The sequence below is a fragment of the Mus pahari genome, chromosome 13, assembly GCF_900095145.1.
Source record: "Mus pahari chromosome 13, PAHARI_EIJ_v1.1, whole genome shotgun sequence".
Lineage (NCBI taxonomy): Eukaryota > Metazoa > Chordata > Mammalia > Rodentia > Muridae > Mus > Mus pahari.
The window spans coordinates 93,428,478-93,456,219 of NC_034602.1; the positions used below are offsets into that span (position 1 = coordinate 93,428,478).

The window sequence follows — 27,742 nt, forward strand, 5'->3', positions numbered from 1 at the left end:
CCAGTAAGGAAAAGGTTTCACTTTAGTAGTTCTGGTATCTTGTTAATCACAGCTGATTCTTCAGCCCCAGCTAACCAGAACCACAGAATCTTCACAATCCAAGTAACAATGGCCCTGAAAAGAGTCTTTAATCTTCCCTCTGAAATTACACAAACCAGGCCTCCATCTTCTGCACTGTTATCAACATTATCTTCCAAGCTCCTACATAACATCTCACAGAGCTCTTAACACCAAATGGATCTTCTGGTCCAAAGTTCCAAAGTCCTTCCACAGTCCTCCCCAAAACACGGTCAGGTTGTCACAGGAATACCCCACTCTGCTAGTACCAATTTGTCTTAGTCAGGGTTTCTATTCCTGCACAAACATCATGACCAAGAAGCAGTTGGGGAGGAAAGTTTATTCAGCTTACACTTCCATACTGCTGTTCATCACCAAGGAAGTCAGGACTGGAACTAAAGCAGGTCAGGAAGCAGGAGCTGATGCAGAGGCCATGGAGGGTTGTTCTTTACTGTCTTGCTTCCCCTGGCTTGCTCAGCCTGCTCTCTTACAGAATCCAAGACTACCAGCCCAGAGATGGTCCCACCCACAAGGGGCCACTCCCCCTTGATCACTAATTGAGAAAATGCCCCACAGCTGGATCTCATGGGGGCATTTCCCCATCTAAAGCTCCTTTCTCTGTAATAACTCCAGCTGTGTCAAGTTGACACAAAACTAACCAGTACACTCACTTTTTAGATTTCTTCATTTGTATTGTATCTTTAGAATTAGGGTGGCCAGCACTGATAATATACTTTTTTAAAATATCAGGAAATAGTTTCAAAGCATAATCTAAATGAGCACCGTTTCACTATTACTGTTGGATATGGTGTGTCTACCCACTCTGTTTTGTATGTCTTGTCATTTTGCACTCTTTCTTTTAAAAAGGTACAGCAAGAAGTGCTTATTGAGCTTATTGAGCATTGGTTTCTTAAGGGGCCCCTAATATCAACATTTTTTTCTCTACAAAAAAAATGTAGTTTGAGTCTTTCAAAACAAATCAAATCTGGGTTTTTTTTTGTTTTTGTTTTTTTGTTTTTTTGTTTTTTGTTTGGTTCACCATGACTTCCTGGAACTCCCTTTGTAGACCAGGCTGGTCTTGAACACACAGCAACCTACCTGCCTTTGCCTCCCAGTGCTGGACTTAATGATATATATCACTGAGTCCATCAGAAATTATATTCTTTCCTAAAATTTTGAGATTCTGGGACTGGGGAAGATGGGTCAGTTGATAAATGCCTGCTGTGCGGGAACAAGAACCCAAATTCAGACCCACAATTCCCATGAAAAGGCCAGGCTGAGCAGTCTGCTTCTGTGACCCCTGTACTTGGAGACGCAGAGCAAGGAAGATCCCTGGCGCTCGCCCTGGTGCTCCTTGGCCAGCCAGCCTAGCCAAGGTGATGAGCTCTCAGCTTAGTGAGGGACCCTGTCTCAGATAATAATGTGGAGAGAGACTGAGGAAGGCAGTGTTGATCTTTGGCCTCCAAATGCATGTGCACCCACATAAACACATGGACATGCTCAAACAAACACAGGCACACACAGTTGGTATTCTGAAGATCGTGCAGAAGTGTTCAGGGAGAGTTTATGGTAGGTCATGTCCCACTTATAAAAGTATAGCCCTAGAGCTTTTGTAGTACTAAAGAGGGATTGTCATGCTAAAGACATTACCTTCCAAATGTGACATTTCAGCACAGCATGCCACAAAGTAGCCTTGCTCAGTTACTATTAGGAAGCAGAGATGTGTAACAAACATTTGATATTGATACATTGCCCGGAGCAGTAAGGTGTCTCGGTGCACACAGTGATGAACTCCTAGCTTTATGAGTGGCATAAACTTACATTTTACTTTCCGGGGAGATGTAGATAGAGCCGTAATAGTGGACTTATCTACAAATAAGCTTTTATTTTATGGCTTAGGATAAAGTTCATGCAAGTGACCCATTACAAAAACTAGTTGTGCTTTTGTGAGTCTCCTTTCAAAATGTTCAGTTATTCAGAGGACTCTCGCTGTGCTCCGCTCAGCGTTCACGGGGCGATGCTCGCAGCTCTTCCTGTTGTCGTTTCTCACAAGATGTTGGCTTCCATGGTGTTCGAATGCTGGAAGTTGTATACGTTCCAGAATTCTAGAGTGTGCTTATGTTGGGTAGCTGTCTGAGGAATGTAACCCTTCAACCCTAAAGCTGGGCTTCTGACTTTTTTGGCAATGTACCAGTGAAGTAGAGATTGGGCGTGTGATGTAAGTAAGCATCTGGCATAGCCAGCTATCGTGGATGCTTATGGGGGACACTTCTGGTTTTTGTTTGGTTTTGTTGTTTTGCTTATTAAAGGTACTCCACACTGAAATAACATGCTAAATTAAGGATTAGAAATCATTCTTCGAGGGGGGGTTGCTTTAGCAAATATATTTCAGAAAATAAATTAGACAAGGAGGGTCTGAAAGAACAATGGGAAGCAAGAAAGGGTGGAGGGCTCCCTAAGAGAGGGATCCGCCCCCGCTTAGGTCAATGGAGGGCTATCTCCTGGATCCTCTGGGCACTTCCTACCTTCGGAAGCTGCTAAGTCCTAAACCACATGCAGCAGTCCTGTGGAGGACTTGGAAAAGCAGAGGGTCAAGTAGGAGGCGTCCAGTGACTGCACAGTAAAGGGAAAGCCCCCAGATCTGCGTACGAACTCCCTCCAAGTGTTTGCCTGATCTCGGAAGTACTAAGGGACTTTGGTGGCTGAGCAGATAGCTGGCCGGAGTCCACGCTTGAGGCACTGCCTGTCTGCTGCAGCACATCGAGTTCAAAGTTTGAATATGACCGCACCGCTGAGCTGCTGCAACTAAAAGAGCAGTAATTTTTATCAGGATGTCCAGTGTCAGAATCAGTTATTGGGTGTGAAAATGCACAGGGAAATGTAACCCCGTAGTAAGACAAGGAGTAAGCAGAAATTAACTTGAGATGAGCCAAATGTTGGAATTAGGCAATAACAGGTTACAATTGCTGTTGCTAGCAGCCTGGAAGGGGCAATGTAAAAGCTCCACACATGAGGACTCAGCAAAGAAATGGAAACTGTAAATAACAAAAAGGAAGTCTAGAACGAAATGCCCCACGGTGAACTTCAGAACTCACTGGAGAGAACATGTGGACACACACATATACACACACCCACACACATACACACCCACACACATACACACACAAAACCACAAACACCCACACCCACCCACACACACATACACACAGATACATACCCACACACATACACACACCCTCATACACATACACACACCCGCAAACACACACACATATATACACAAACACCCACCCACACCCACACATACACACCCACAAATACACCCCCCCACACACACATACACAAACACATATACACACCCTTATACACACACACAAAACACACATACACACACATACATACACATACACACATACACACCCACCCACCCACACATACATACACATATACACATACACACCCCCACACATACACACACACACAACCCTCATACACACACACCCACAAAAACACACACATACACACACCCCCCACACACACATACACACAAACACCCCCCCACACATACACAGCCACATATACACCCACATACACACACTTACATACACATACACACATACACCCACACACACATACATACACATACACACATACACACCCCCACACATACACACACTCTCATACACATACACAAACACCCACAAAAACACACACACATACACACAAACACCCCACACACACATACTCAGCCACATATACACCTACATACACACACATACACATATACAAACACATACACACACCCTCATACACACACATACATACACATACACATGTACACACCCACATGCATACACATACACGCATACATACACACATACATACACACATACATACACACATACACATACACACCCACATATACACACACACACACAAACCCACATACACACACACACACACATGCATACACACATTTTGTAAAGAGAAGAGAGGAAAAGGTCTGAAGAAACTGACACACAGTGACACATGTATCAATACTACAGCCATCTCTTCCTGTGAGCAGCCTTGGGTAACTTATAAAAGTGGTTTGCTACTGTTAACCCAGAAAACCACACAAAGTCATGCCAATCAAGACGTCCAAGTTTTGTTTGTTTTTTTGTTTGTTTTGTTTTGTTTTTGAGACAGATTTTCTCTGTGCAACAGCTCTGGCTGTTCTGGAACTCACTCTGTAGACCAGACAGGACTTGAACTCACAAAGATCCCACTGCCTCTACCTCCCTCTGCTGGGATTAAAGGCATGCACCACCAGTGTCTGGCAAGAGATCCAAATCTTTGTGTTTACTTTGAAAGCCTTTGTGAAACTGCCTGGTCTGTCAAGGCATGCACATCCCCAGCCCAGAGTCTGACACATGTTGAGTGACAGGCGCAGCGTGCATCATCCTGGCATTATGGTGGTGCGTTGGCAAGGCATGCACATCCCCAGAGCCCAGAGTCTGACACATGTTGAGTGACAGGCGCAGCGTGCATCATCCTGGCATTATGGTGGTGGTCTGTCAAGGCATGCACATCCCCAGCCCAGAGTCTGACACATGTTGAGTGACAGGTGCAGCGTGCATCATCCTGGCATTATGGTGGTGGTCTGTCAAGGCATGCACATCCCCAGAGCCCAGAGTCTGACACATGTTGAGTGACAGGCGCAGCGTGCATCATCCTGGCATTATGGTGGTGGTTGGCAAGGGCGGGCAGAGGGTCTGTGGGGCTGAAATGCTGCTGCTGCTGCTGACTTTGGGCTGTGATCCAGTGCAGCTTCTCTGGTCACTGATCACATGGGTGTGAGGAAAGTGCCCAAGGTGTGCCAGGGCAGATATTGAGCTTCTGGTCGGATGAGCCATTCAGTCCTGAGCTCCTGGTGCACCGAGATCCCCGCAGCACACAGAGTAGATCACACAGAAGACGGGCGCCCCAGGAGCAAGTGAATAAACAAAAACTTACAGCATGGGAGTAAATTCAGCGCTAAACGAGAATAAAGTCATGAAAAGAGAAAAGCAGTGTTCAAGAAGAATAGGAAAAAAGGAAAAACTGTCAGATAATGGCTGTCAGATGCCCATTCTAGATAAAAATAGAACATAAACTTACTAAACCCAAGAGCACAGCACAGGGCAAGTGGGTCAAGCACAGCAAAACCATCCCAAGATTGTCACCGTGGTCTGGTGACGAGAGAGGAAACACAAAGAGAAACTGACAAAGGTGTGCAGAGAAGGTGAAATACATCCACTGGATGATTACAGTCAGAAGAAAGAGTATGTTTTCCTTCAGAAGAAGAAAACTAGGGGTCAGCAAGATGGCCCAGAACTGAAGGTGCTTGATGTGCAAGCCCAGTGACCTGACTGTCATACCTAGAACCCTCCACACTCCCGCCACTGTGGTTCACAGGAGCCCATACTCATGTGCACAATATGTATGTTTTAAAAGGATTGGATTAGTGTGTGTGTGTGTGTGTGTGTGTGTGTGTGTGCGCGCGCGCGTGCGCGTGCACATGCACATACACACACGTGTATGCTCTAGCTACCTATGTGTCTGTGCGCCGTGTACATGCAGTGCTCATGAACACCAGAAGAGAACATGGAATCCCCTGGCACTGGCATCATGATGGTTAGCCACATTGTGGATGCAGGACCAGAACCTGGGTCCCTCAGAGGAACAGCTAGTGCCGTTAACTGCTAGGCCACCTCTCCAGTCCCAATAAACATTTCAAAAAAATGAAACAAACAAAAAACCAGGACACAGAAACCTTGTTTGTTTGTTTGTTTTATCACAATAGAATTTAACCAAAAATTTAAGACTAGGATATTTAAAGGGGCCTGGGGAAATGGGTCAGGAGTTAACAGCACTTGAGGCTCTCCCAGAGAGCTCAAGTTTATTACCCAGTACCCACATCAGGGGCTGACAACAATCATAACTCCAGCCCCTTCTGGCCTCTTTGGGTAGCAGCTACACACACACACACACACACACACACACACACACACACACACACACACTACATACACACAGACAGACAAACAGGCAGACACACACATGCAAATATTTGGAATTTTGGTTGCCATCTATCCAGTATGAACACTTAAATATTTGTAGAGACGTTTAGAAAAAGGCCAGTGTTTATGAGTCACATGAGTAACTTCTGTGTACCTTTAGAGTCAAAAACACATTCAAGAAAATGTTAAAATATTTCCAGCTGAAGGCTAAAACACGACATCAAAATTAATAGGAAAAGATGATTAAACATAGCTAAGATGAGTCATGGGTGGGCTGTAGGTAAACGGTAAGAGAGAGGTGGGTAAGGAAGCGTCACAGAGCTTGATGTGTTTATATTAGGAAAAACATACAGGGCTGGGGATGTATCTCAGTGGCAGAGGTCTTGCCTGGGATACACGAAGCTCTGAGTGTATTCTATCACTGCTAAAAAGCAACAACCAAAACAAAAATAAAATCAACAACAGAAAACAACACAAAGAACTTCATATCAGTCATCTCGTTTTTATATTTATATATGAGAAAGTAAATTAAACCCCAGAACATAGAAGGAAATAACAGAAATGATAACAAGGTCAGGGACTCAAAGAACAGACTGTAAATTAAGTTTAAATTTAAAAAAAAATAAATTTATTTAATACTTTAATAAAAGTGTTTTTAAATTAAGTAGGTCTAATGTTCTTTGAATCAGTGCTGAGATACTGGTGGTCATTTTGATGGAATTGAACAAAAATAATTCTGATCAGTTATTCCTTATCGGAAATATTAACTGAACTTCAAGGTTTTGTTAATGAAATTTGTTCTTTGGCAGGTTCATACATGGCCTAGTCCTTTCCCAGATTCATGACCCCTTGTTCTGTTTTTGTGGCTTTTAGTTTAATCAGGACCGTCTGTGTGGCCATTGGATTGGTTGGAGGCAGTCATGTCTCCTCTGTCCTTGGATCTAGCATATAGTTCAGCCTGACTGTTGATGGCCCCATTCTCATGCAGCTACATCGGGTGAGCAGCTCTCTGCTGAGTTTCTGATTACAAATGGCTGAGTCTGACCCAAAAGATGGCACTGGCAGCTGCCTTCTGGCTCTTGCAGTCTTTCCACATCCTATTCCTTGGTGCCTCCTGAGTGAATGTTTGAAGGGATGGTGTGCACGACTTGTCTACCTCTGAGCATCCGTTCTCTCAGTTCTCTGTATTTGCCACTGTTGGGTGGGAAGAGGCCCCTGAAAATAAAAATGTGTCTTCATTAGGCTTTCCATTGCTGTGAAGAGACACCATGACCAGGGCAACTCTTATAAAAAGCAACATTAAATGGGGCTGGCTTGCAGGTTCAGAGGTTCAGTCCATTATCATCATGGCAGGAAGCATGGCAGCATCCAGGCAGGGATGGTGCTGGAGGAGCTGAGAGGTCTACATCTTGATCCAACTGCAGCCAGAAGAAACTGACTCTTCTGTACTGGGTGGAGCTTAAGAGCCCACCCCCATAGTGGTGCCTTTCCTCTAATAAGGCCATACCTCCTAATAGGGCCACTTCCTATGGCCCAAGCATATTCAATCCATCACAGTCCACTCCATGGCCCCCACAGACTTGTTCAAACACGTGAGCCTATGGAGGGACATACCTAAACATAGCATAATGAGAAATACATTTAGTCCAATTTCGAAGTCCCCACAATCTATAACAATCTCAACAATGTTACAAGTCCAGAGTTCGAAGTCTCTTCTGAGATTCATCCAATCACTTAACTGTAATTCCCCTATAAGATCAAAAAGCAAACCACATACTTCCAACAACACAGGAGATACATCACCATTCCAAAGCATCTTCGTGAGGAAATACTGGACCAAAACAAGGCCAAAAAATCAGCTAAGCAAACTCCAAACTCCGCATCTGCACATCTAATGTCAAAGCGGTCTTCCGATCTCCAGCTCCTCTCATCTTTGTTGACTGCAGCACACTTCTTTCTCCTGGGCTGGTTCCACTCCCTGTTAGTAGCTTTCCTCAGCAGGTGTCCAATAGCACCCATATCTAGAACATCTTGGGGTCTCAAGGCAACTTCAACGTTACAGCTTGATCCACACATGGGACCACACATGATCTTCTGGACTCCTCCAAAGGGCTTAAGTCATTTCTCCAGCTCTGCCCTCTGTAGCATTCTAGGCTCTGGTTGACTACACTCCACTGCTGCTTCTGTTCTTGGTGATCATCCCATGGTACTGGTATCTCTAACACACCGGGGTTTTTCACTGCAACTAGGCTTCACCAATAATAGCCTTACACAGGCTCCCTTTATGGGACCAGGCCTTAAGTTCTTTGTATGACCCCTTCAGTCCTGGGCCATCAACTGCAACTAAGGCTGAACCTTCACTGGAGGAGCTGAGAGTTCTACATCTTGATCTGACTGCAGCCAAGAGAAACTGGGCGGAGCTTCAAAGCCCACCTCCACAGTGATGCACTTCCTCCAACAAGGCCAAACCCATTCCAACAGGACCACACCTCCTGCCACTTCCCACTGGCCAAGCGTATTCAAACCACCACATGTGTTTTGATGCTGTGTAAGAAGAGTTGGACGCTAGTAGTCAGTTATCCCAGGACTTCAGGTCACACCAGCCATGGGGTTTTGGCCAGGTTTTTATAGTGGCAGGTATGGATTCTTTCCTGGAGTGCAGGCTTCAGATCCAACCATGACAGTAGTGCTATTACAAAAGTAGGCATATATTACTTAGAAGGTTGGTCTTGTAATTCAGAGTTCAAAGCTGGATAAGCCACTTACTTACTCACTCCCCCTCAGGGCACCTTCTGGGACCATGAAAGTCCCAGTATATAGCGAGTGCTGGTGTAAGAGCATAAAAGCTTTTGCATTTCAGTCACTGTTGCTTGCTAAGTTCTGCTAAAAAATCTCTACATTTTAGGTGCAAGTTCTGACTAAAACGTGGAGAAGACGGAGGGATGAGGATTTGGAGGCCACCCTCATTGTACCTCAAGATACCCCAGTTGCATATTGAGACCCTGTCTCACAAACCTGAGGCCAGAGGGCATAGAGCGCCATAGATGGAGAGGAGGGGTCTGAAAGATACCTGCAGATGTCTTGTTCCTCATCCTTAGCAAACATGTACCCAACCCACCAGCTCCCCCCCCCCAACCCCCGGTTTGCCTCTGTAAATGGCTTTCCCTCAGCGTGGAGAAAGGGGGAGTTTTCAAATCCCATGCTCCAAATATATAAAGTGCTTGTTGGCCACTGTCTGGGAAAGGTGACGTCAAATTCAGTTTCTCTCTGGAAGGAGGAAACAGTCCGTGAAAGGTGAAACCTCTTGTGAGCTGCTCTGCATTTGGACCCTGAGGCTTTCTGTGGTGGAACTCATCGGGTCCAGGTCTCTGGAAGGTACTACTTCATTTCACAGTCAGCTGCACAAATTTCCTTTCACCCTTTGTCTTCTGGACTGGTGAAATCTCCTATCCCAGCTTCCCCAGTCTCTGCGAATGTCAACATAGCTGATGTAGCTGACGTGTACAAAGTAGATGCTCTCCTTAAACACAAACTCTATGGTTGTGGAGCCTTCCCTCCTTGTGTTCCAGGCCAAGGGGAAGGTGTCGACCTATGGAGTACCTCAGGAGTCCATTGTCTAAGTAGGCAGGACCCTGAATACAGCCTCTGGCTGACAGGCAGATGTCCCAGAGCAAATTGTGACCTCTGAGCAAATTCCCAACTACAGCTTAACTGTTCGACCGATGCAAATCCACACGAAAACGCACCAGGGGCAAACAAACTACAGCAGGCAAAACACCAGACTTCTCTGAATGTTGTCAAAGGAGAATCTTTCAAAAAAAATTGAAACATGACTTTTCTCTAGAGTCAAACACGCCAAAAGTTTGCTAAGCTCATGAGTGTGAGGGAGCTAGCAGAATGGTCACACTGTTTCCGGTATTCTCAGGGGCTACTTTTTAAATGGGTGCTTAGGATGGAGAGGTACCTCAGCTGTGGCGAGCAATGGCTGCTCTTGAGAGGACCTGAGTTTGATTCCCAGCACCTGCATGGTGACTCCCAGCCCTGTAACTGCAGCTCCACGGGATCCGACACTCGCAAGACTCCCCTTTGAGGGTAGCTTACACATGTGGCACACGTGAAAATATAAACAAATCCGTTTTTAAAAAATGTTACAATAACATTGCCCAGTTGCATCTACAACTAGGGAAGGTGCTTCAGGGAAACGAACGCCATTACGTGTTTTCTTCTGGACACAAGCACAACTCTGGAGTTTAGCCAGAACTAATCAGAAAATCAAAACAAAGCCGTACTCCCTTAATCACTGAGTGGGCCAGTTAAATTGCCCTTTGGTAGCTCAGACAAAGGACCTGTACTGTTCATTCTGAATTTCAGTATTTTAGACAGCGCTTCCTCATCCATCCCAAGCTTTATTTACGGGGCTTTAGTTGTCTCTGTGATATAATAGACATGTAGTACTGGTCAAAATAAAAGACTGGTAACGGGTGTCCTCAAACCTAAGATGTGGGAGAGACACTTAAGGCTTATCACCTCATTTCTAGACTTATATCACTCGTGCAGCACAACCCTATTCAAATCTCACCCTGAGGAGAAGCCTCCACTCAGCCCAGTTCCCAAGCCTGCTCCCGGTTTAGATGGTAAGTCCTCTTAAGTCCCGTATAGACAGGAGTCTTTCCAAGTGGCCTTTACACTTCCACAGTGCACGGCTCAAACTGCAGTGTCTCAGCCTCGGAGCCGATAACTGCAGCTGTGCTTCCCTGGGGGGGTGGGGGGGGTGGGGCTGAGACTGCCTGGGGCTTCTCAGAATCCAGGACAGGCCATGACAAAGCTGGGCTCACACAGCCTGGCTCCTCAGGCTGCTTATCTACTTCTGACATTGATCTTACATGTTTACATGTTTAAAAGGCAGTGTATAAAAATGGAGCATGTAACCTGTCAAACCTGGCCACTGTACCAACCATCTCAGCCTTTATATGAAAAAGTTTCCATTCTCTGAAATTAAGAAGGTCAATGGACAACTGGTCAGTGGGATCCCAGACATGCACCACTACCTTTAGTTCTTGCAGTGCTGAGGATTGGACCTGTGCCTAGTGCATGCTAAGCAGACAAGCTCCCAACTGAGCTACATCCCCAGCCCTGGTTTCCTCTCTGCTTTTGTTTCCCCAACATTTGATTTTTTTATGTATTTGTTACTATGATGGCTGTTAGTTTTTTCTAGTCATACCCAAATGCTTCGTATTTCATTTTGTGCCATTGTAACAAAATACCAGAGTCTGGGAAACGTAGAGTGAACAAAAATTTCTTGGCTCACAGTGTGGATCGGGAAGTCCAATATCAAGGGACCAGTATCTGGAGGCTTTCCTAGTACATGCGTGTCTTAGTTTGGGTTTTAATGCTGTGAACAGACACCATGACCAAGGCAAGTCTTTACAGGACACCACTTAATTGGGGCTGGATTACAGGTTGACTGGTTCAGCCCAGTATCATCAAGGCAGAAACATGGCAACATCCAGGCAGGTCTGGTACAGGAGGAGCTAAGAGTTCTGTATCTTCATCTGAAGGCTGCTAGCAGAATACTGGCTTCTAGGCAGCTAGAATAAGGGTCTTAAAGCCACACCCACAGTGACACACCTCCTCCAACAAGGCCACACCTACTCCAACAGAGTCATACCCTCTAATAGTGCCACTCTCTGGGCCAAGCAAATACAAACCACTACAATGCATATGTCACAACAGCCTCTCTCTTGTATGACCTCCAGTTTAACATCATTGCTGGGGGTGTGGGGGGGGGTGGCAGGATTCCTCGAATCTCTCATTACCTTCCAAAATTGAACCTAGGTCATCTTTATCCTGACACAGCTCAAAAGTGTGTGTGGGGAAAGAGAAATCAAGAATACTGATGAGGTATTTCCATATGTAGCTCTGTTTATTGATGCAGTAGGTTTGGACCTTGAGCTTCTTGTCAAGTATTCTTCAAGTAACATTCTCACGCTTCCATCCAGTGATGCACCCCTCGTTAGATAAAAGATTCTCTATATATTTCAGAAATCTGAGAGCAGAGCTAAAAGCATTCAGCTTATAGGACCAAATTTCACATACTATCTTATATTTTAACTCCTAGAAGCATTTAGACTCGTTCATATGGCTCAGTGGGTAAAGGTGCTTGCTACCACGCCTCACGACTTGAGTCTAATCCTCAGAACCCACGTGGTGGAAGAGGAAAATGGATATTTGAAAAATCGTCCTCTGACCACCACATGTGCAGTGACATGTGAACACCCTACCCCGTGTCAACAAAACAAATGTAGTAAAAGCATGTGAACTTTAGAGCCGTGTCTACATCCTTGATGTTTTCAATAGGATATTTCTTTTAAAGCCAAAAGTCACTGGGGAAAAAAATGACCATGAAAATCGGCCCTGTGGATCCGCCCTTCATCCTCCCTTGGCCCCACAACCACCACCACCCACACACACATAGTTGTTGTGTAAACAACAAGGACATTACTCTTTCTCCCTTATAATACTCTGGACATGGTCATAGGACATTTAGGGCTTGCCTTGCCTATGCCTTGATGTTCTACCATGGCTAACATGTATCCATAGCTAGACAAATTAAGAACAGTTACGCTTCAGTCTTACTTAGAAGGGGGAGCAAAATGCTCACGTGAGGAAATTGGGAGACAAAGTGTGGAGCAGAGACTGAAGGAAGGGCCATTCAGAGACTGCCCCACCTGGGGATCCTCTTCCCATGCACAGATACCAAACCCAGACACTACTGCGGATGCCAAGAACTGCTTGTTTACAGGATCCTGATATAGCTGTCTACTGAAAGGCTCTGCCACAGCCGGGCAAATACAAAGGCGGGTGCTCACAGACAACCATTGGACCGAGCACGGGGTCCCCAGTAGAGGAGTCAGAGAAAGGACTGAAGGGGTTTGCATCCCATAGAAAGAACAACAATATCAACCAACTAGACCCCCTAGAGCTCCCAGGAACTAAGCCACTAACCAAAGAGTACACATGGAGCGTCCCCTGGCTCCAGATGCATATGTAGCAGAGGATGGCCTTGTTGGACATTAATGGGAGGACAGGCCCTTGGTTTTGGGAATGCTTGGTGCCCTACTGTAGGGGAATGTCAGGGCAGGGAGGCAGTAGTGGGTGGGTGGGTGGGTAGGGGAACACCCTCATAGGAGCAGGAAGAGGGAAGATGGGATTAGGGGTTTCTGGAAGGAAAACTGGGGAAGGTGATAACATAAGCAAACAAACAAAAGAGCAGTTATTACAAGGTCTACAGTCCCATGTAAGAAACATGGAGGAGGGTTTGTGGAAGTCGAATTCCTTCATTTTTAAGCGGTTGAGCATGTCACTTCCATTGACACTGTATTAGCTAACATTGAGTCACATGACCATACCCACCTGCAAGGCACTGGAATGCCAGCCTCCCTGAGCCGGAGAAAGGACAGCAGGACACCAGAACTGATCAGTGTAGTAAGAGAAGTGGCATCGATCATTCCCAGGGAAGCACTGGATTTAGCTCTTAGGACATGTGTCTTCAGAGGACATATCAACCCCGTAAACCATAGCGGAATCCCTTAGGCTCAGTTTGATAATACCTGGTAGACCCCTGTAGGTGCATCTGTGTTCTCAGAATGATTTAAATGTCACATCAGCAGGTCTAACCACCTGTATCCTATAGGGTTTGGATTGGCCCTTGCTGCTGTTGTGTGCCTGACAGTTTCAGATGTGTATGCAGTGTGTTAGGATTATACTTACCCCACTACCCACTGCTAGCCCCCTTCCTTGCCTGTGAGCATCTCCTTCTTACCTATCCCCTACTGGCCTCACTCCCACCTTCAGCAACCATTATTAGCTATTAGCTGCTTGCAAAGGGATGGAGCATGGACACCTCCTCCATCCATGATGGGTTAAAAGGTATGGTCTTCTGCAAGTGTTCTTAGCTGCTGTGTGTGTGTGTGTGTGTGTGTGTGTGTGTGTGTGTGTGTGTATGTGTATGTGTATGTGTGTGTGTATCTGTGTCTGTGTGCATGTCTATGTGTGTGTGATATGTGTATTTTTTCCTTTAAAGATTTATTTATTTATTTATTACCTATAAGTACACTGTAACTGACTTCAGACACACCAGAAGAGGGCATCAGTTCTCATTACAGATGGTTGTGAGCCACCATGTGGTTGCTGGGATTTGAATTCAGGACCTCTGGAAGAGCAGTCAGTGCTCTTACCCACTGAGTCATCACTCCAGCCCAGTATGTCTGAATGGTGTGTGTTTATGTCCATGTGGTGTGTGTCTGTGTGGTGTGTCTGTCTGCGGTGCATGTCTGTGGTGCGTGCGTGCATGTGTGTGTGTGTGTGTGTGTGTGTGTGTGTGTGTGTGTGTGTGCAGGTGAATGCGCACAAGCATGTGTGCTTGCAATGGCGATGTGATATCTGGATGGCAGTGTTTCATGACACTGCCACATCCTCCATCTTTTACATTCTTCCTGTCCCATCCTCTGTCATGTTCCTTGGGCCTTGAGGGACGATGACAGATTTAGGCTCTACATCATTTAGGATTTAGGATGAAGCATTCATCAGTTACATATTCTCAGCATTAACTGCCATCCTGTAAAAGAGAGCAACGTACATCTGAGTATACACATAAGTAGTTGGGAGGCAGTCTGGCAGTGTGGTGTCCTTTTACGGAAACAGCGGTAATGTGTTCTCCACTCATGGACCCTTGTTCCTAAGGAATTCCTCAGTTGGTATCATTGTTGGTTTGGGCTATGGAAGCTTCTTGAAAACTTTGGGTCATACTCTAGTGGTACCCAGTGCTGAGTAGGAACCAAGACACAGAGCCTGGAGAACCTAGATTGCTCATCTGGGGTCTCTAGGGTGGAGATGCTCATGGGGTTTTGACTGGTACATATAGATTAGAGATGGACTATTAGAAGACACTCGACTCATCTTGAGACATGGGAGACATCACACAATGCAAATGTTTTAAAGAGGACACCACAGTTTGAGAGTTCTTATAGGCACTTTCCATGAACAGCAGGTAGAGGCGCACATAGAATATGCAAAAAGATCCCAAGATAGAAGCTGAGCTTTTCTATCTATTTAGCTTTTAAAATAATCATAGTTGTTACATTTATTGCCAGTACTTTTCCCTAATTGTTCATAATTTAAAGATGTTAAAAGCCATCCCATAGAGTCCTGTTGCAAGCCTAGATCTTCCTGGCAATAAAGTTTACACTGCAACTGCTATGCTGAACAGAACATACTGTGCAAAATGGAGTCAAGATGACATGCATTTATTTTTATTTTTTAGATTAATGTGGCTGCTTATGACTAAGGATTCTGGGACCACAGATGTTCAGAGAAGTAACATATACATATAAGGTAATAACAGGAGTATTTTTAATTAATTTCACTGTTGTTCTAAGGGCTTTTTAACCAGTCTTCATGCACAAAGCAACTGTATTCAGCTCATAACGAACAAAATTTGCACAAATCATCTGGATTAAATGCTATGATGTAATGTTGGTACTGTAAGCATGTCATGTCTTTGTTATAGTATGTCTAACTGCGATAGTGACCTCAGTAAGCAAGGGTCACTATTGTTTGGAAGTTACTTACTGTGACCATAGTTTGCTTCTGCAACATTTGGGATGAACTTCTTTTTAATACCAGAGGAAAAAAATTAGACCCAAATCAAACAATGCATAATGACCTTTATTATATAAGAATATCTGTAAGTTAGTTTTAGCTCTCTGTTTGGTTTGGTTTGGGTTTTGTTTGTTTTGTTTCATTGAGTCCTATATATCCCAGGTGGCTGAGAACACTGTAGTTAAGGATTGTTGCAGGAAATATTTTTAAAAAAGAGAGAGAGAGAGAGAGAGAGAGAGAGAGAACCATCATGTTCCTGAGATTGCCCCTACTATCAGCTCTGACGGTCTGGCCACCCAGCTCACTAAGTTCCCACTGGTGGGTCACTACCACGCCAAACCCATGCTTGGAAATCCCCCACAACCTTTGCGGTGCACATCTCGCAAACCCACCCTTTGCTGCTGTACCTTTCTCCCTTGAACCCAGAGGAGACACTGCGTGAAAGAAAACACAACACAAACTTACTTCTGAAACAATGGTAACTCAATCTCTGGGAGCAACAAGTAACCTTAAATCTTGAAAGCCTTGTTACAATCCGACTCCTCTGGTGGCAAATCCCTGTGGGTCCACCATGATACTGAGAGACGCTAGCAGCTACATCTTACCCTTCTGCCGTCCCCGTTGCAGAAGGACCTAACTCTCCCCTGCTTCCTCTCTTCCTCTGTCCAAGACGGAAGTCCCACCTACTCGCCCAGTGATTGGCTCCCTTATTCATTAGGGGATTGGTTCACAAGAAGCCACCTGAGTGCATGACTCCTGGGAAAGCTGAAGTACCGTAAAAATACAAGCAGCACAGAGCCATCCATAACAAAGGATGACCTTGAACTTCTGATCTTCCTGCCTCCAACTTCCTAGCACTGGGATTATAGGTTTGGGGAGCCACAGCCAGTTTGGGAAGTGCTGGCATGGACCCCAGGGCTTCATGCACACTAGGTAAGCACTCCGACCAACTGAGATTCACCCTGAAGAATATTTTAAAAGTCAAAGCAAAAATATTTGGGGGGAGGCAATAAGGTGTGTCACTGGTACCTGGAGCAGGTACATCCCTAGAAGCCCCTCGGGAATAGGGTGTACCTGTGGTGTCTTTGCATTCCCTCACTACATTCCCTTGACTACATGTTTTTTATTGATACAATGCTCTCCAAATCCCCCACTGGCTACATCCAGATGGGGGCATCGTCAGTGCCTCATAGTGGGAGACCATCAAGCCCGAGTACAGAGGCTTTCCTTGATGGCCTTGGCCTCTCAGCTGTTTGGCTTAACCAGCATCTCGGTAAGAGATTCATCTGAGCCTCCAGATTCATTTGCTCTGAGGCTTCTTGTTTCCATCAGACCTCTCTTCCTGTTGACATTCTCACTGAATGAGAATAATTTGCGCGACATCGCACGCAATGTTAAGGACTGCATCTGAGGACAGGCAAGACTCTGATAAATTAATTCATCTATTTGGGTGTGTTTGCTTGGAAACCTGGAAAGAAGCCTGTTTTGAGATACATTTTGTTTTTTTAGCGTGTAATCCGAAAGGATGAGAGAGAACTCTTCACCTCGTGAACATTTTCAGATAGTCTTTCTGCTTATCTCAACATTTCCCTCTCTGTGGCATTTTACTTAGAAGCAGCGAGGGAGGCGGGATGACCACGATTTTAAAATATACATCCATGTCCTTAGTCTAAGAAAGATTCTTCTAAATGCTGTCTCTGTTTTAATATTAGGCTCACGTATGGGCAAGGCTGAGCAAGTCCTCCTTTTTCTCCCTAAAATGAAGCAATAGATTTACAACCTGAACTTGTGTGTTGTTATTTCTTGTACCGAGTGATAATGACAAATATTTAATGTAAATATGCTATGGGCTGTCTGCTGACCAGACAAAAGACTCATCCGAGCCCTGAGTGAAGCAGAGGCCGCTTTTAAGTCCTGTGATGTTATTAAGGACCTAAGGCTAGAGAGCTAAAAGATTGAAGCCCAGAGTTAGAAACAAGGGAGAAAATAAGCAAAACATATGTTGTCAGCTCATAGGGAATGAGATTAGTGAGAGCCCCCAGCTTTTAAATAGCCCTGCAGTAGACAGTGCCCAGGGTGCTGATAGAGGACTGTGAGGGTCAGTAAGATCCAGGTATGCTCTGTGCTTATACATAGTGTCACAGTGAGCTCATATCGCACAATTACTATACGTTCCTGTGAAGTTGGGCTGGATTAACAGTGGGAGAAGAGAGAACAGCCTCCTTGCTGATGAATTCCACCAAGAATGACAGCGTTGTCTATAGAATGTCACTCTTGCAGCACTGTAAACTGGCTCCCAGGTGACATTCAGACCCCTGGACTTCCCCTGAAAAACCCCACGCAGAATAGTTAACTGAAACCTCAACTTCTCCCATACATGTAGCCTTGTAGGACCTTGAGTCTTGGCATAGTGAGTACTTAAATGATGCAGTTTATGTGAGGTGTCTGCCCTCTTGGTACACTGTAAACTCTAGTTTGTATTCTAGGGTTCTCCTTTATACATCGCAGGGCATCTTGGTTAAATAAGTTCAATAATATTATCTTCCATTAATCAAACAAATACAGACCCCATCATAACTTTTCTGTTCAAAGCATTATCCATGTTCAGAAACTATCTGATGGATCTAAACCATAGGCTCGCATGTACAGTTCCATGTCATATAAACCATTACTGCCCAGGCAACTAACTAGGTCAGGAGCTGGGAGTGCCCGAATAAGGCTCTAAGTCTCTGCCCTTACAGTTTGCAGTGTGGGAGGAGAGATAGATGAGACTATATATAAATAGCCCAAGCAGTGAAGGAGCATCCACAGCAGGTAGGAAGTGTTGATCTTGGATTGTATATGAAAACAGTCAGCCACAGGCTCTCAAAATAGGCTACTGTAGCTATGGCCTGAGTACCCTTCAGTATTATTCCAGCAGGATGTTTTTCTCCAAAGCTGAGTTCATGGGGAGTCTGTCAGTCCTGCTGTAGTATAAAGTAGAAGCTAAAGATGTGATATTAAAATAGGGGCCTGGCCAGGCATGGTGGCATTTGCCTTTAATCCCAGCCCTTGGGAGGCCAAGTTAGGGATCTTTATGAGTTCAAAGTCAACCCCATCTACATAGCAAGTTCCAGGCCAGCCAGAGCTACACAGTGATATCCTGTGTCAAAAATTAAATAAATAAATCCAGGGCTGAGGGTGTTGCTCAGTGGTACAGTATGTGTGTAGCATGTTAAAGACCTGTTCAATCCCAGTTGATCAGCCAATCAGATACTCAATCATGGCATACTGAAACCATTCTATGTAAGCAAATTCAATGCTTGTTAGAGCAGCACACAGCTCAGTTTTCCTGTAAGACCTTCAGATGTGTTATTTTACTTTTATTTAAGATACTTCTAGGAAAATAGGTCCAAACTCAGGGTCCTACTCCTGTGTTTGCTTGATAAACAGAAGCTAAAAATGTTACTCTTGCTTTAACAAAGCTCCCTCTATCTAAAAAGTAAAACCCTGGAACACAAACTAAAATAAAATACCCCACGGTTAGGTCCTATGCCGGACTCTAGTCTAACTCACTCAGGAATGAGTGGCTCAGCCATGTGGCCAACATCGAGAGACACCCCCACACCTGCATGGCGTATTCCCCCCAGGATTCCCAGTAAATCCTGCAATCCTAGCTCAGCCAGGGTTCTAAGCAATAGATTCCCCACAGGGCAGTTCCTGATACATACTTACACAGATGTACTCAAACATGAAGCACCGTCTATGTTTCAGAAGTCGCTCACAAAGGTTCCCAAGGACTCCTAGCAGGACCCCAGGGACCTTTCTATATAGTATATAGTACCCATTTTTCATTCTGTCATGAGATAACCAACCCACAGACTTGTCCTAGACTCCCTTGAGAGTTTTGTTTAATTTTTGTCTTGAGAAAGTGTCTCACTATGTAGGCCTGGCTTACCTGTCATCATACTCACAAAGCACTTTGTATTTGGTATTGGAATGTGTACATGCTTGCCCTCAGCCTCCTGGGTGCTCAGACTAAAGGCATGGAGTGCCACACCTGGTTCATTTTCTTAATGACTGCCATTCTAGCCGAGGTAAGACAGGATCTCACTGCTGCATTAAAGCTCATTTCTCTTTTCCTTGTGGAACTGAATTTCATGATTATTATCTATGGTCCATCTCTGGGGATCTGAACATCTCATTAGTCCATGTATTGACCGGTTATTTGATGTCTTGTTTAGCATATTGTGTTCTTTGTATATTCTAGCTATTAATCCTCTGTCAGATGTACAAGAGGATTGTTTTCTCATTCTATAGACTGCTTCTTCTCGGATTAGCTGTTTCTTTGGTCTGATGAGGTCCCGTTTTGGACCGTTGGCCCTGTTTCACAGCACCTAGAGTCCTGTTGTGAAGTTCTTGCCTATGCCTGTAACTTGACATACTTTTCCCATCACAGTATTTCAATCTTGTTTATAATCTGTTATGCATTCATTTAACCAGTCCTTCCTGAACTTCTCATTTGACAAAATGGAATGCTGATACCATGCACTGCACTGAGGTGTCTTGCATTTGCACACACTGGAGTGTGCACACACACTACAAGCCTTTGACTCATCTGTTAGCCTCCCGTATCCCTTTGCTTGCCTTCACTCCCATGACACTTCGATATACAGTCTCTTTCTACTTCTTTATTTATTCTTTATTCAGTTCTCTTTATTCGGTAAGGAACACAGGCCATAGGCAGATGCTGTCCTAAACAGTTGGGACAAAAATACCTTTCAAATCAAGCAAAAGAAATTCCTGCTTTGGTGGGACTTCAAATGGGCAAAGACAGGAAAGGAAACATATGCAGTTAAAATCTGTCGAATATTCAACTGGTGTGGAAGACAAAAGGAAGTGTGCACTGCGGGGTAAACGTTAAATTGGCTTTGCGGTGTCACTGACAAGAGGTGGAGACGGGGTCAAAGGTGGTTGAGATCTGAATCAGACTTAAGAAGCCCCAAAGAAGGTGAAAAGTGAACTGCTGCCAGGAAGAGGAGAATTCTATGCAGAGGTGTTGAAGGTCCTGAGTTGGGGGTAGATGTGGAATGTTCTAGGACTGTCTAGAAGGGCCAGTGAGGTTACAGAAAATACAGTGAGCAGGACAGAGCTGACTAGCTAAAGGCAGGAGTGTAGAGGTTTTGTACAGATTTTGGCCTTTTCCCTGAATGAGATGGAGAACTGTTGGAAGAGTTGGCTCACAGGAGAAGGCCAGCGTTTTAAGAGTTTCCTTCGAGCTGCACAGTGGAGACCATTCTATTGTAGAAGCATGGAAATCTACTAAGAGGCTCCTGTGGTCATCCAGTTGTGTTGCGATCGTGATGTGGATCACAGTAATGGTAGAGGTTGGTCAGAAATAGAGGCTGGAGGTGTAGACCAACGGTAGAGGGCATATCTGAAGTTTACAGGGCTCTGGGATTTACTTCCAAAGGTGGAAATGGGGAGTGGTGGTAAATAAATGGCTGGGATGGATAGATAGATAGATAGATAGATAGATAGATAGATAGATAGATAGATAGATAGATAGATAGATAGATTAGATAGATAGATAGATAGATAGATTAGATTAGATTAGATTAGATAGATAGATAGATAGATAGATAGATAGATAGATAGATAGATAGATAGATAGATAATTATTTCTCTGCATTCTTCTTCAAAATAAGAACCCTCCAACCATGGCTGTTTACAGCATTAGGTCCCTTAATGTCACCTAAGAAGGACTCAGGCAGTATCTCCTTGAAAGAGGATAAAAAGTGTCAGCCTGCTCCCATGTTACCTACCACAACCCTGCACTTGTGACACCCCTGTTCTACTGTGCCTATTCATTACCGGCCATGTACCTTTAGGGACTGTGACCTAAACTATCACTGAGAAAGAACCATTGCTCAGCGAAGGCCAGCACTTCTGCTCTTGGAGTTTGAAGTTCATTCCAGGGTGGGTCTTGGAAGGCCATGAGGTCAGCAGTGCAGCCATGGAGTGACTGTGCCTCTGCTAGTCACACTGTAAAGGAGCTCATGCTTCAGGAGAGCCCAACCCTGTTCCCTCTTCTCATCTCAAAACAAAGTCCACCTACTCTAAATTCCAAGAGTCAAGCAAATATTTCTTATATTCATTTTTTATAAAGATTTACTTATTTCTGTTTTATGTGTGAGTGCCTGCACAGATGTCTGTGTACCACACTGATGTCCACAAAGGCAAGAAGAGGGCGTCAGAGACCCTGGGACTAGAGTTACAAACAGGTGGTTGTAAGACTGTGTGGGACTGGGAACCAAACTTGGTCCTCTACAAGTAAAGCAAGGGCTCGCAATGGCTGAGCCGTCTCTGCAGCTCTTCTGCTGTGCATTTCTGACAACCACAACTGAGGGGATTTCCAGACGTGCGTACACTTATTTTCACTCATTCATTCACCAGTTATCTAGTGAGTGCATGTACGTGCCAGAAACCGTTTTGGGAAAGGAGGAAGGAGTGAAGGTCAGGCCATGGTTCCTGAGGAGTTTATGTTGCATAGAGGACGCAGACCAAACACAAGTGAAGAACACAGAGGCACAGCACAGGGAGCGAAGATAACACCATGAAGAGGGTATGACAGTGAAAGGGTTCAGAGTTTTGGCATAGTTTAGGCTTGTGCAAGAGTTAATGTGTGTGTGTGTGTGTGTGTGTGTGTGTGTGTGTGTGTGTGTGTGTGAGAGAGAGAGAGAGAGGGGGGGGAGAGAAGTTCTGTGCAAGTGGGCATGTATGTGATAGTGTAGTGCTGTGCAAGAATTAGTGTGTGTGTGTGATAGTGTAGTGCTGTACAAGAATTAGTGTGTGTGTGTGATAGTGTAGTGCTGTGCAAGAATTAGTGTGTGTGTGATAGTATAGTGTTATGTAAGAGTTAGTGTGTGTGTGTTTGAGAGAGAGACATAGTGTAGTGCTGTGCAAGAATTAGTGTGTATGTAAGTGTGTGAGAGAGAGTGACATAATGTACTGCTATGCAAGAGTTAATGTGTGAGTGTTTGATAGTGTAGTGATGTGCAAGAGTTAGTGTGTGTGTGTGTGTGTGTGTGTGCATCATGAGGGAGAGAGAGAGAGAGAGAGAGAGAGAGAGATGTAGTGCTGTGCAAGAGTTACTCTGTATGTGTGTGTGTGTGTGTGTGTGTGTGTGTGTGTATTTGATACTTCTGTACAAGAGTTACTGTGGGGTGGGGATACTGTACTGCTGTGCAAGACTTAGTGATTGTGGGTGCACTGGATAGTTTACTACTGTGCAACAGTTAGTATGTGGCAGGGAGCGTGTCATAGCATACTGCTGTGCAAGAGTTAGTTTGTGTGACAGTGTACTTATGTGCAAAATTTCGTGTGTGGGTGCCCGGGATAGTGTACTGCTGTGCAAGAGTTCATGTCAGGGGCTGCATGCACATGCATATGTGTGGCATATGTACATTTTCTGTGGTTTCATGTGTCTGTATAAGCGTGCATGCATGCATGTGTCTGTACAAGTGTGCATGTGTATGCATGTGGGACCCAGACGCTGATGCTGCCTGTCGCCCATGACCGCCCTGTGTTCTGAGACAGGTCTCTCACTGAGCATGGAACTCACTGATTTGGCTTCACTGGCTGCCCACAAGCCCCAGAGAGTTCATCTATTCTCAACTCCCCCATGTCTATATGCCTGGCTCTCATGTGGATGCTGAGAGTTGAAACTCAGATCCGAGAACTTTACCACCGGGCCATCCCCCCGCCCCTGGTATTAATATTCTCAAAGGGCAACCCAAGAAAACATCTCCAAACGTGGAATCCGTGCGAAGGAAGGAAGCTCCATATCTGGAGCAAAGTGTTCTTTGTTTCAGGAAGTCCTTAGACAGCTTTCCTGTCTGCATGTGCCCTAAGTGGCTTTATCCTGTCCCCTGGTAACACTTCACATGCCCCAAACACTCCTGAGATTGTTCCTCCAGCTGAGAGTTTCCGACTCCAGTCTGCCTTATCCAGCTGCTTATGACAGTCATCTTCTTAGACACCTAGCACGATTTTCAGTAGCGCGGCTCCCATGTGTTATGCAAACACGCTTTCCCTACAGTCTAAGGCCTCTGTTCCTCAGGGATGACGCCACTCCTTTCGGTTTTACAGAGATGAGTAGGAATCTTAGACTTGTCTTGACGTCTCTAAATTCTATAACAAACCAATCAGTTAGAGCATGAGTTACGAATGTTGGTAAATTTTTAAGAGGAAACCGTGGAGCACATAGAGGGGCCTGCATGGAAATATTTGGTAGAATAATGAAAGCCAGAGCTAAGGGTGTGTGAGCGTCCTGGTGAGGTGACATCTCCTATAGGAGCTATGGCTCCAGAGAGCTCCTCTCTGTGTCTATATTAGCCAGGGTTCTCTAGAGTCACAGAACATATGAAATGTCCTTCTATATTGAGGGAATTCGTTATAATGACTTACAGTCTGCAGTCCAACTCCCCAACAATGGGCAGCTGTGAATTGGAAGTCCAAGAATCTAGTAGTTGCTCAGTCCCACAAGACTAGTTGTTAAAGCTGGTCTTCTGTAGAAATAGATTCCAACAGAGGTTCTGGCAAGTAAGTGCAAGCTGATGAAGAAGAGCGATTCTTCCTTCTTCCAATGTCCTTATGTAGGTCTCCAGAAGAAGGTGTGACCCAGATTGAAGATGTGTAGCACCATGCCTGGATCTGGGGCTTGTTTTGTCCTAGGCTGACCTTGAACTAGTCTCCTGGGATTTAAGGTGTGTACAACCTTGCCTGGGCCTAAGCTTTTCATGGCCACTATGTCTAAAGATCTCCATGCCAAGATCCAGGTCAGGAACTTGTGTCTTCCAGCCTCAAGATCTGGATCACTGGTGAGTCCTCCAATTCTGGATTGTAGTTCATTCCAGATATAGTCAAGTTGACAACCAGGAATAGTCACTACACTGTCTGAGGGTCTTTCCACCACACTCATTGCAGGATGAAGGCTGCCACTCGTGCTTTAGGAAGAGCTTTCCGTACTCCTGGAATAGTATACATAAAATATACCTCAAAGGTTTTCAGTCCGGGAAATATTTTGAGATGAGCAGGGGAACCAGAAATAGTCATTGTATTTTATTTTTAAATTGGACATTGAAACTAGTCATAGAAAGCCAACCCGTTTTTGTGAATGTATCTGCAAGTGGAGAAAATACACCTTTTCAGGAGTTAAAACTATCACTGTCATACAAAGGTTTGCCATATAAATTAGCCGATTCAGAAACCCATCTGTACTGGCTAGCTTTGTGTCAACTTGACACAGCTGGAGTTATCACAGAGAAAGGAGCTTTAGTTGGGGAAATGCCCCCATGAGATCCAGCTGTGGGGCATTTCCTCAATTAGTGATCAAGGGGGAGAGGCCCCTTGTAGGTGGGACCATCTCTGGGCTGGTAGTCTTGGATTCTATAAGAGAGCAGGCTGAGCAAGCCAGGGAAGGCAAGCCAGTAAAGAACATCCCTCCATGGCCTCTGCATCAGCTCCTGCTTTCTGACCTGCTTGAGTTCCAGTCCTGCATCCTTTGGTGATGAACAGCAGTATGGAAATGTAAGCTGAATAAACCCTTTCCTCCCCAACTTGCTTCTTGGTCATGATGTTTGTGCAGGAATAGAAACCCTTACTAAGACACCATCTTGTGTGTTTGTTTGGTATTTCTATTTATTTGTTCTGTAATTAAACAGAACATTTGGCTGACAGAGGAGGGAAGGGAGATCTGGTAATCTTCTTGGGGCAAGAGATGGTTAATGAGTAGCCTAACTTAATTGAGTTGAACAAGAACAATGAGGGGGAAGTAAGTAGTCAGTGTCCTTGTATTGTAATTTGGTGTAAGTTTCCCAGTATTCAATTCTCGGTACAGAAGGTACTTGCTGTTTTGCCATGCTGAGTTCCTGGAATCATATCCAGATACCCTTAAATTAGGAGACTGGAACAGGGCAGGGTTTGGGAACTATGTTCTCCGCCCAAGGGTTTAGCCTCACACAGAAGCAAGTATAACCAAGAGTGTAATGAGTTGATAGAGGTGATCCCGGGGCTCTGTAAAACTCTGTTTTTCTAGCTTTTCATGAGTGATGGGTAGGTTCCACATTAGTGACTGCATGGAAAAAGAAGGGTCCCTTGAGCCTCCTCAAAGCTCTCTCCTTAGTTTGGATCTTCCTTTGCCAGAGCCATGGGCTGTGTGTTCAACGCACAAACACAGTCACCATGAATACAATCCAGAGATAGCTAGCTTCCCGAATGGATGCCTTTGTCAGTGGGTACCAAGGCTGGATGTCCCATGAAGTAGACTGTGAAGTGGAATGAGCTCGGATGTTGGAGTCTGACAGATTGGAGTTAGAGTTTTTGCTCTGTCTTTCCCAGACTTTGTAACATTGGGGATGCTATTTAACTTGTATGTAGGTTTCATCTTCTATAAAGCCAGCCAGTGCCTACCTAATAGACTTACTGCAGAGCAAAAGATAATACTGTGCTGGGAACAGCATACAGTGACAGGGACTTCCTGCAGTAGGCCGGGATGGAGACATCTCAGAAGCCCACAGCAACTCTTTGTAAAAGCAGTTGTTCCCATTTCTCCTAACCTTAGCCCTAGACAACAGCTGTATAGATTTTATTTGTGCATGACAGACTTTCTGTGGGCCTTGGTGTGTATAATTATTCTATTATATCTGACTTTCTTAACTTCTTTCTCCTTTTGCTCTGGCGAATTCTGTGAAACTAGATGTTCCAAAATGCTCCAGGTGCATGCTCTGTGTTTTCATTTTGGAAACAGTGTAATAACTGCACAATGGTAGTTCCAGATTAATGCTTGCCTTACAAAGAAAGTTTGAAGAAATAATTAGAAAATAAAATAAAGCCAACATTGGGACCCCAAGAAAGAAAAAAATCTATTGAAGTTATGTAATAAGTTTTACATAACACTTGAGAGTAGTTCCTGGATAAGCAAGTATAGAATGTGTAAAATTTTATATTAGTAAAACTAAGTCAAAACACTGGGACTCTTAGGGAAGTCATTGTGTGCAATGTGCAGAAGCAGAAGCTAGAGGAACTATTGAATTAAAGGTTAACTTGTTTCTTTCTCGCTATTGCCTGGCAGCTTTGCCCATGTCATTTATCATTAGAGCTTCACAAGTAAATGCAAGTAGCTGGCTTCTGAGCTCTGAAGTATAATAAGTCAAAGTTGAAGTTTAAATAATGATAAGTTTACAATTACTATTAGTTTGGCTATAGGCCTGGGAATAGAGAAGCTTGAAACTTTGGGGAACAATTGTAATTCTTGAATCTTTGTGGAATGTGGTTATTCTTTTGAATTTGATTTGGCAATGATTATACAATGTCTTTTTTCTACCTGCTATTGGAGTATCAGTAAAAGACTGGGGCAAGAAAAAGGCGAGCTATCATGAGAAGAGCATGTGAAGATTGAGTGAGAAGAGAATGTGAAGAGTGAGTGAGAAGAGAATGTGAAGAGTGAGTGAGGAGAGAATGTGAAGAGTGAGTGAGGAGAGAGAATGTGAAGAGTGAGTGAGGAGAGAGAATGTGAAGAGTGAGTGAGGAGAGAGTGTGAAGAGTGAGTGAGGAGAGAGTGTGAAGAGTGAGTGAGGAGAGCACGTGAAGAGTGAGGAGAGAGGGTGAAGAATGAGTGAGGAAAGAATGTGAGGCATGTATGGAGAGTGTGTGTGTGAGTGAAAGAAGAGTGCATGTGTGTCCCGGCCCGCAGGACACTTTATTCCATGGTCCTTGATGGGGAATCACAAACCTAGAGAGAAATGGGAATAAAGAAAGCGACGGAGACCATGCATGTTTGTCATAGTCTCCTTTTCTCAGGGGAGATGTTCAGGCTTTGTACAATTTGGAGAGGGGTTGGGGAAGTGATCAAAGGTATACAGTGAGAGAAATAATTGGGAAGAGTTATTTGCAAGTCTAATACATTTAGTGATTCATCTAGGGTCCTTGGCACCACTGCCCTG

At 44.6% G+C, this 27,742-nt stretch overlaps 1 protein-coding gene across 2 annotated transcripts in view; it reads left to right on the plus strand.

Moving 5' to 3' along the window:
* The window catches only part of Lrrc8c (leucine rich repeat containing 8 VRAC subunit C), a 90,674-nt gene that overhangs the window by 10,968 nt on the left and 51,964 nt on the right, over nucleotides 1-27,742 (plus strand). For both annotated transcript variants that reach the window (XM_029545256.1, XM_021210519.2), the window contains one exon: nucleotides 15,421-15,491. The gene's annotated coding sequence lies outside the window, so the exon portion shown is untranslated. The remainder of the gene's footprint in view (nucleotides 1-15,420; nucleotides 15,492-27,742) is intronic.